We start from the raw sequence: 7,892 nt of genomic DNA, 5'->3' as shown, positions 1-7,892 counted from the left end.
CCCAACTAGTAGGAATGTAAAAGGAGATTAAAATCTATAGCCTTTTGATTTTAAATCCATGATTTTTATTCTCTAGCTAGTAGGTCCCCTCCTATCACAATGAGTTGACACTAGGTCCACCAGAATTATAAAAATAAAATACTGATATCAAAGAAACAATGAAGGACTTGGCCTGAAAGGCCATTCACCTAACGTCACCTCCATTGAAAGGAGTGGGAACTGTGTGTATCTGGTAGGCTAGCCTGGGAATGAGAAATCTAAAGTTGAGGCACGTGCCTATTTTTGGTAAGTCATTGTGTTGGGTCTTCCTTTTTTAGGGTGTCAGTTCAGCCCCACGTGGCAACTATTTATTATTCCACTTGGCATTGTAGCCTGGGAGCTGGCAGAGTGGGGCCCCATGGCATGCTGGGATACTCATTATGGCAGCAGATAAAGGAGCTTGAAATCACCAGCTGGCCTGGATTTCCTAGTAAGATTGGGAGGACAGATATTGCTGGGAGGGAAAGGGCCCTGGGTCATGTATATCCTGGGAGAATGATTGCTGTGGAAAGTCAGGAGGGCTAACTTTAATTAGTCCTCTTTCTCTGGAACATGACATTGAGGGCATTTAGTAAAATAGGATCCCAAGGCTGAAATGGTATAGTTACATGGAAGGGAGCTCTGCTGGAAATGAGGTCCTTTACTCCAGCCCATAATTTCCTTTCTTTTTTCCTGGAAAAATAACTAGATGATCTTTTATATGCATAAAAAACAGGTACTCCAAATAGGCTGTCCTGAAACGTCCAGTGTCTCCCAGTTGGAAATGGCCAGTGTTGGAGGTAAGAATTCAGTACCTGGTTTTCACTCCTGCCCAAGATACTTCTCCTTGTTTCTAGTCACCTTTTTATCAGCAGAGATCAGCAGAGCAGACGGTGTGCACTGGCCGACAGTGTGCATTTGGTTAGGGGAGTGGCTTTTGAGGGAGGGTTAAAAACCCTTCAAGTGGTCTTCTCCAGATACATCCTGCATCTTTCCAGCCTGTTGTCCTTATAGAGTTGCCTAGGGATGCCATTGATTGCAGTTTCCTAAATTCTGATATAACTGAAGGAGTAGGGTTTGCCAAGGCTCAGGAGCGCCTGTTCAAATAAGATCGTCTAAATCACTAATTCTTTCAACAGACAATTATTAAGCACATAGTAGACCCTGATACTGCGTTAGCTGCTCTGCATCATGGTACATTCAAAGACGTGGCCCGTGCCTTCATGGAGCTGTGCAGTACGTAGCAGCGGCCATGGAGGGGTAAGTAGATTGGCAATTGTAGTTCAATCAGGAGGTCAAGTGTTCCATTCTTCGAGAAGGCAGATCCAAATCAACTTAGGAGGATCAGGGGCGATATTCAGGAGAAACTGACTTTTTAATTTAAAGAGCTGCCCTTAATGCATTTTAAGAATTCCATACTGTTTGTTTCTCTGGGACGTAAAAATCTCGGAATCATTACATTTCTATATGTCTTTCTGGGTGTGCCAAGAATGCAAGGCCCTGACCTCTCTTAACCTGGGCCAAATCTCAGAGTTGTGTTTGCAGTGAGCACCCTGGAGGGATGAAGTAATATCTCCCTTTAGGACAAATTGCAAGTGGGTTTGTTGCTTGCTATGAGAGTGGTAGATTCCCCACGTTCAGTGTTCCTCAACTGGGGTGCAGTCACTCTATGTGAATCATCTATCTGGGCCTTATTATGCTGCCACATGGAACTTGGGGCCAAAGAAAATGATGCAAACAGGCTGCTACTCATGCTGACTGCTGTGCTGTGAGTAATAACATCTTTTGTCTTTGACCCAGGAGTCTCATGTCTTCTACCAGCATCCATGAAACAGTAACATACTAGCTTATTAGCTTGTAAAATCCTATGCCCAACAGTGTCCCTTTCACCATGTGATGACATGCTCTTTCTGTGCTATGCTTCATTAAAAACGAAGAAGAGGGCTCTGTGGTAAGATGGCTTGAATCCCCAAAGTGTCACAGACACATAATAATATAGTTCCACTGAGTTGCACCATCATAATTCTGGGGAAGATGATCTGAATTTGAATGAGATGGATTATTCTAGAGCAGAGGGTTCCAAAGTTTTTCATTTTGGTAGCTGAACCATTTTTTGTTTGTTTGTTTCAAATAATTTATAAGAACACCAATATACATGAAGGATACAGAAAACTACCATTTTAAAGATAAATGTTGGGTTTGAAAGCTACTTACTTTTTTTAAGTTAGGTGTAGTTCAGTAAGGAGCATTCATAATCTATTTTGGTGGGAGCTGACCTGTAACGAAGCCTATGTATCCTTGTGCTGTTTTATGCACAATGGGGGTGGAGGGCTCATGCAGCTCATTTGCTACAGGCAGGCTTCATGGAGAGGCATTAACTTTTGTGGATTTGCCACATTCTGCCTTCAGCCTTATGGATTCAGAGACCTGATTTTTCAGCACAGCAGGAGTGACTTTCAAAGACCGACTCACATTAACTGTGCTTAGAAGGCTGATGTACAAACCAACATCACCTTTGTTCAAACTAGAGAAAGGTGAGCCTTCTACTTGGCCAACACAGCTCTACACCAAAGACTTGGTGAGAGGAGTGCATGAGAGACATAGGGACACCATCCCCTTTACTGAACGCCATCTGTAGGGCACCATCTGCACAATGCTATGCAGGGACACATGGGAGTGACACATATGCATCCCCAGCTGGACGCTGGACCTGGGAGGGAGGGACCATGTCCTGTTTGTTTCTTTCCTTACCAGGGCCAGGCAGAACCTTGCCTTCTTCCACAAACTATGAGAAAAAAAAAAGAAAGAAAGAAAGAAAGAAAAGATGCAAGGAGAAAAACGTCAAGTAATAACCTAAAGGTGAGAGCTTTTCTGTTTTAGAAAACACTTTTACACATATTAGCACATTAGATCCTGTGTGTGTGTGTGTGTGTGTGTGTGTGTGTGTGATTATAATAGTCCTGTAAGGTGTATCAGACAGGTTTTCATTATTTTACAGTTGGGAAACTGAGATTCAGAGAGGGTGTTTGACTAATTCAAGATCTCACAGCTCACAGACCTTAAAGCTGGGGTTCTCCTCTGTTTGTGATACATATAGTTTGGCTTTTGGGGGAGGGTACCACTCTTCATTAAAGGCTGATTGACGGAGCTGTCCCAGGAAGGAAGGGGGCCTTCCACATGGTGCTGCATTTGCTCAGCTCTGGATGGCTTCTCCTGGGTAATAAACAGTGTTAACTTTACTAGCACTTGTTCCTGGCCCCACTACACAGCAGTGGTTTAGGCAATGTGTTGGAAAAATGTGCTAATTGCAGGCTCTAATTTCCAACCATCTTAAAATAGTTAGCATTTTAGTTACTTGGGGAGAGGAAGGACAGAGCAGAGTTGGGGGACTCACAGAGCTTGGCAGCTCGCAGGGAGGGGCTGGAGGGCACGGAAGCAGGATGTTAAGAGCAGAAAAGTAGAAGTTTACAGAAGGTCCTGGGGCCTGGGGTTTATTTAGTGGGAAGGGCATGTATGCATGTGTGTGCCAGCGAGAGGGAGAGCGGTAGAGGGGAGGGTGCACCAAAGTTCTGGGAGGGTACCATCAACGCTCTTTGTTACACAAAAAGAGGGAATTTGCTAGTTCATATGACTTGTTGATATGTGTGGGTAAGGTATAAATTGCAGAATTATTCTCTCATTCAAAAAGTATTTCTTAAACACCTCTATGTCCTAGACTCTGTGTTCCATGCTGGGCAGACAGTGGGGACAAGGCAGATATGGCTTCTGGCTCCATGGAGCTGACCGCTGGATGGAATCTTAAAGATAATCTCTTCAACCCTTTGTTTTACAGTCACAGAAACTGACACCCAGAGAGGGGAATGAACTTGACTCCTATCACTTAGCTATTGAGCAGTAGCCACGTTTTTTGATCCTGTGCCCGGACTTATTGTATTTAGCTCCTCTTTACTGCCACTAAAATACAGTATCTATTCCGGGTTGGGAGCCATAGCTGTACGGAAGTGTATTAGATCCATAACTATTGTATGTATTAATAGATGTAACCATTAAGTTAAGACAATGCTAGTACTATAGAAAATAAACTGTCACATCTCAGTGGCTTGAACAATAGAAGTTGATTTTTCCCTTATGCTATATCTTTTTGGCAGCTGAAATCCACACAGTCAGTTTCTGTCATCTTTACGCCATGGCTTCTTAAGGTCATCTGGAAAGGCCTAGATTTTGCTAGACGGAGGTTTCCATGGGCTCCGGCCTGGAAGTGGAACTCCCAATCCATTGGATAAAACTCAGTCACATGGCAGCACCTCACTGCAAGGGAGGCTGGGAAATCCAGTTCAGTGAACTCAGAAGGAGGAGGATCCAGGTTTGATGAGTAGTTAGCCAATCGCTGTCATGTCATATTACCTGAGCACTTCATTGTAAAATAGGAAAGGGAGCTACAAAATATTCGTTCCCAAAATGGGGTATTAGATATACTAGAGTTGAGAATCACTGTGGTATAGGAAAGTCTTTAGGAGGAGGTGTTTAGTAGAGGTTTCCATTTTCTTCTTGCCCATGGTTTTTCAATACATTCCTCATAAGACTTTCCCTTGACCAGATGAAAGTCACCTCAGTCTGACTGGAAGGTCCTAAAGATGTCTCCAAGGAAGAGGGAGACAAGTCTGCAGGCAGCCTTTCTGCAAAGGCTCCTTGTGCCTTGGGTCTGTGAGGTCCTGTACTGGGCAATGTTGAACCTGACACCACTGGCAATCTCATTCCTTAGTCGATGAGATATGAGCCTTCACAAGCTCTGGTGTTTGGATAGTGCCTCCTGGCTTACAAAGAGCTTTCTAGAATATTATCTCACTTCAGCATCACATTAAGCCTCTGAGATGAAGGAGGGGGACGAAAGGAAGGCGCTAACAGGAACTAAGGGAGTTCAGAGAGAGGGGAGATTAAACCCAGCTGAAAGACCTCACTGAGGAGGTGGCATTTGAGATGGGCCTTGAAGGAAGCAAGGGAGCGCAAAGGACAGCATTCCAGGTGGAGGCCACACCGTGGGCAAAGGCGCAGACGTGTGAAAACATGGTGTGTCTTGGCAGCTGGGGGAGAAGGTCAGCTTGGCTGTAACACAGACTGCCTGGAGGAAAACTGTAGGGAACCAGACTGGAGAGATCAAGTGGGCCCAGAATACAGCACCGTTATGATCATTATCCTCACGGCCTTCTTTGAAACGCATTACCTGCTAGATGCCAGGCACTTCGCTACGTGTGGGAGATGCAAAATAATGTCACACACAATTCCTGCCCTTATGGAGCTGTGGCCCTGTGAGGAGAAATGCTATACACACAGCAACCTTTAAGGAAATGCATAGGAGCTACTTGTAAAGTTTGCACTTCCGTTTAATGTATGCGTGTTTTCCTGCCCACATCAGAAAAACAGAAGCCTCCAAAAGTTCCCCTTTCGTGTGTATCAGGAGCTCTCTCTTGAAGGGCCCTATAATTGGGGAGGCAGTGTAGCCAAGTGGTTAAGGCCACAGTCTCTGGGGTCTGAAGGCCTGGGTTGAAATCTGGTTTCACCACGGATGACATGTCACCTCTAGTGTAGTTTTTAGCTCTCCAGCCTTGGTTACTTGTCTATAAAATAGGGATGCTAATCTACCTGGTTGATTGGGTCCTTGTGATGAGTGTCACTTGGGACAATGTGGGAAAATAGTGCCATGCATGGCACACAATAAATACTCAATAAATGCTAATAAATAGAAAAGATGCTGTTGGTCGTGGCTCACATAGCCTGCTGGGCAGCAGTAGAGTTTCTGAGTTGGGGAGAGCACCAGGGGACATGGCCTTTCAGGGGCCCCTCTCAGGAAACAAAGCTGGGCTGGTGGGCCAGGTCATTGTGGCTCTTTTGTGATATTTCTTGGCATGAAGAAGTAGACACATGCCACACACACACCCTCTTCAGCAGTACCTGGAATGCAGAGGGAATGTTTTGAACATGTCACCACTAACTGTTACATCCCGTTCTGGAGTAGTGTCGGGGGGATTGCCGGGGTAGGTGTGTCAGGAGCCCAGCTTTGTGGCAGCGGATGGTGCATTCCTGTCAAATACTCCGACTCCTTGAGAGCTTCCTTCAATTATACTGCCCCGTGTGAGTTTGCACACCCTCACGCACAATTGCTTTTCCTCTCTTAGGAGTTGGTGATATTTCAAGCCTTGCAAGTCAGCTGTGTTTATTAGATAGCCTTTGTTTTTCCCCTTCTAAGATAGGAAGCTCATTAGAAACAAGCATAAACAATCACCCTTTAACCCAGAGTTGGAAGTGTCCCCTGAGAACGGGGGACATGTCACGCTCAGAGACACAGCCCAACTCAGAGTAGCTAAGTGCAAAGTCAGGTCCTAGGCGATGCTGGGCCGATGATAAAACAACTCTCCACATTTTGAGGATTTCCAGGTTCCCTGAGGTGAATGCTTTCCCCCTGTAATCCCATCTCACAAGAGAGGAAAAGCTGGGCACAATATCATATTATAATTACTCATTGTGGCCCTGGAGTCCGATGATGTGGGCTCACATACTGTCTCTGTCATTTCCTAATGGAGTGACCTTGGGCAAGTTACTTAACCTTAGATTCCTCATTGTTAAAATAGGGATAGTAAAACCACTTCATAGGATTATCGTGAGGCTTAAGTGAAATGTTCATGATTGTTAGTGATTATTATTTATAGTAATATTCATTCATTCATTCATTCATTCATTCATTCATTCATGCACTCAGCTGACATTGACTTAGCACTTCCTATGTGCCAGGTGCTGTGTGAAGTACAGGAGATACATAAATGAATGAGTCACAGTCCTTGCTCTTGAGGAGGCCACCACTCAGTGGGAAAGACAAACGTGTACACAGGTGATTATAAAACAGTATGAAAAATGTGTGTAACCGGCTTTGGGAGCGCAGTGGGGGGACCCCTAACTCTAGGCGATGGTGGTGATGGTAGTAATAATGATGGTGATGATGGTCCTGTTGGTAATGTTTTGCTTTTAAGGATGGTAGTGCTGATGGGGCTGATGATGATGACAGTGAGATTGGTGACTGTGGTGGTCATGATGACAGTGGTAGTGCTCCGGTAGTGATTTACCACGGGGGTGTAGTACTGATGGTGCTGCTGCTGATGGTGGTGATAGTGGAGATAACAATCATAGTCAGGATGGTAGAAATCACGGTAGAGGTGATGTGGAGGTGTTGGTGGTATTAATGTTTATAGTAAGGATGGGAGCAGAGATGGTACTGATGATGGTGACAGTGTGATGGTGGGAGTGGTGTTGGTAACAATAGTAATAATCGTAGTAAGGATGGTAGACATGATATGGTGGTGATCAAAGTTAGCTAGGTGATCATGGCGACCATGGTGATGGTGGTGGGGGGGGTGCTAATGATTTGCCATGGAGATGGTAATAATACTGCTGCTGCTGCTGACAGTGTGGTGGTGGTGGTGGCAGACAGGCTCTGAGGGAAGAATTCCCACAGATGGAACACTTGAGCTGAGTCCTGAAGGATGAGTGCTCTTATACATATCCTTATATACCTCCAATGTTTTCAGGACGGGGGATACAAAGATGACCCAGATAGACAATCTCTGCCTATTCGACCTTGCTGAGGGCAGGGACCAGGGATACAGACAAGATGACAGGCTAAATAAACAAAATTAGGGCCGGCCGAGTGGCGCGATGATTGAGAACTGGCTTGGGATGCCGGAGGGCCCCAGTTCGGATCCCACATATGAGGGCCAGTGACACTGCCCTCCGCAGCTAAGATGCTGAACAACAGCTCAACCTGGAGCTGGGCTGCCGTGAGTCGCCGGCGACGGCGTAGTCTGCAGTCCCTGTGGCAGTGGGTT

At 45.4% G+C, this 7,892-nt stretch overlaps 1 long non-coding RNA gene across 2 annotated transcripts in view; it reads left to right on the top strand.

The window, feature by feature from the left end:
• The first annotated feature begins 413 nt into the window (after positions 1–413).
• LOC109382828 (uncharacterized) overlaps positions 414–7,892 on the top strand; it is a 40,276-nt gene continuing 32,797 nt past the window's right edge. The window contains exons 1-5 of one of the 2 annotated variants that reach the window (XR_002123993.1): positions 414–469; positions 755–818; positions 1,158–1,278; positions 2,773–2,877; positions 3,734–4,078. This is a non-coding gene — a long non-coding RNA (uncharacterized LOC109382828). Of the gene's footprint in view, positions 470–754; positions 819–1,157; positions 1,279–2,772; positions 2,878–3,733; positions 4,079–7,892 lie in introns of those variants that run through there. The other variant, XR_002123994.1, reaches the window with a different exon arrangement.

The sequence above is a fragment of the Hipposideros armiger genome, unplaced genomic scaffold (genome assembly GCF_001890085.2).
Source record: "Hipposideros armiger isolate ML-2016 unplaced genomic scaffold, ASM189008v1 scaffold_71, whole genome shotgun sequence".
Taxonomy (NCBI): domain Eukaryota; kingdom Metazoa; phylum Chordata; class Mammalia; order Chiroptera; family Hipposideridae; genus Hipposideros; species Hipposideros armiger.
This window is presented reverse-complemented; position numbering and strand designations above follow the sequence as displayed.